Below are 2,249 nucleotides of genomic sequence, written 5' to 3' on the forward strand. Positions count from 1 at the left end.
CACACCCACCCACGCACGTGGAGGCGCATGGCTTAGTGGTTCAGGCGTGGCATTCATGATCGGGAGATTGTGGTTTCGATTCCAGCACCGGGCGATGCGTTGTGTTCTTGACTAAAGCACTTCATTTTATGTTGCTCCAGTCCACTCAGCTGGTAAAAATGAGTTAATCATGCAACGGACCGGCGTTCCATCCAGGTGGCCATATATATATATATATATATATATATATATGCCACAGAACGAGTATGACCTGATAGCTTCTATCACATTTTCGATAATTAGTTTAAGCATTTATGAAGGAGCGAGCAAATGTCGGCACCTCTTGGCTATCCTATCACGACCCACACGGTTATCGAGGGTATAACAGGTAAAGGGCTGCACCAGCAATAGGCTGCAACTCGTTTTTAGCAGAGTTGAAACGATGTACCTTGCTCAAGGACATAATAAGCCACTCGGTTCAAGAACTGACCCAACAACCTTATGATCGGTCAGTCCAACAACCCAACTAGCGTGTCTTCCCGCCGCGAGTGTGCGTACGCGAGTATTTACATATACACACGCGTGTGTGCACACACACACACACACACCATGTTTGTTCAAAACCTATGTAAGTAAAACTCAAAACACGAGTGTGTGTGCGCGCGCGCGTCCATGTATGTATATATATATATATTAGAAAAATATATATATATATACATATATATACACACACACACACACACACACACACACACACACACACACACACATACACGCACACACTCATACGCGTGTATACGGAGTGCGAGAGGAGGTGGAGGGAGAAAGCGAACAGCAGAAAAGATATCCGGTAATGATGCGTCTGGAAAACAAAGGAATTGTCGTTACCACCACCTACAATACCATTAATAATGTTGTTGTGGTTGTTGCTGCTGTAATGCTAATATTATATAGTCAAGCTCCATCTTGAACCGTTTTTACGGTCCAACCCACAGAAGAGGCGTGACCAGAAATATCTGATCAAAACATGGACAACGTCTGGTTTACAGTAGTTTTATAGCTGTACTGGAAGGGGAGGGGCATGGAGAGATAGAGTGGAAGGGAGGAGGGATGGCAGGATGGGGTGGAAGAGGAGGGGGATAAGCCGATACTCCAGCGGCAGCAGCAGCAGCAGCAGCAGCAGTAGCAGTAGTTGTTATAGTTCTTACATATCCTCTCAGAATAAGATTTATTAACATTGTGGTGCTGTTGTTGCTTTTTCTTTCTTTCTTGTTGTTGTTGCTTTGTTGCTGCTGCTACTTTTTTTTTAGTCACTGTTGTTTGTTATTTAACCCCAGGCCATCTCAGATTGAGTCGACTTAAAATCCAAAATCTGATGGAATCTGTTTCAATTCATTCTTGCAGATTAGGTATTGAAAGGAACACACAAACCTGGGGGAAAGTTCCAGAGGAGAAGATCTGGGGGAAAGAAGGACCGGGTGAATGGCTGTCTTAGGTGGTCCATACTGGGACACCGCGTACCGAGTGGACACATGCAAGGAATGTGTCAAAGTAGGTGACAAGAGGTAGGTATACAGTTATAAGTCAGGGGTAAGTGGTGGGGACACTAATATCGTACTGAGTGTAAATAGAATCACAGTTTGTGGTGGTAGAAGAAAAATTCTTATGAGAGAGGTTTATATTAACGGCTGAAAAGAGGAAGGGCAATAGCCCCGACTCTTTTCAGGTGCCTTCAGACAGATAAGATGAAGAGAAGAAACTAACCCTAAACTGGCGGCCTCACCTGAATGTCTGCAACAGAACAGACTGTAAAACAGCGTAAATTGATTGTGTCTACTCAGCTGGAACAGGATCGATCCCGTTGACGTACTTCGACACAATCGTTTCAGTTCATCAGATTTGCTTCATAAAAAGTTTGTCGACCAAAGACTGAATTAAAAATCGTTTATTTAAGACGCCATGCATTAGGATCGAACCTGAAACTATGTAATTGTAAAATGAATCTCTTAACAACACCAGCACAACACACCAGTATTGTAAGGTAGGGGCTGGTCTGTTCTATAAATGTCTTTCTTTGATTGAGGACATCGGTTTATAAAAGGACTGCCCAAGCAGCGAGAAACACATCGTTGCTGACTCTGTTGATCTTAATCTCCATTTGGAGTAAAGGGCTTGGAAGGAACGCCTCATCATGGAACGAGCATCGAATCTGCACACATAGAGTTGTATGCAGGGATTTACACACAATTACGTTATATATATATATATAT

At 43.2% G+C, this 2,249-nt stretch overlaps 1 protein-coding gene across 1 annotated transcript in view; it reads left to right on the forward strand.

Moving 5' to 3' along the window:
• Nucleotides 1-1,403: 1,403 nt before the first annotated feature.
• Nucleotides 1,404-2,249, forward strand: part of LOC128247058 (craniofacial development protein 2-like) — an 8,842-nt gene continuing 7,996 nt past the window's right edge. Inside the window, exon 1 of the mRNA XM_052965830.1 lies at nucleotides 1,404-1,544. The gene's annotated coding sequence lies outside the window, so the exon portion shown is untranslated. The remainder of the gene's footprint in view (nucleotides 1,545-2,249) is intronic.

This window comes from Octopus bimaculoides, chromosome 2 (assembly GCF_001194135.2).
Source record: "Octopus bimaculoides isolate UCB-OBI-ISO-001 chromosome 2, ASM119413v2, whole genome shotgun sequence".
NCBI lineage: Eukaryota > Metazoa > Mollusca > Cephalopoda > Octopoda > Octopodidae > Octopus > Octopus bimaculoides.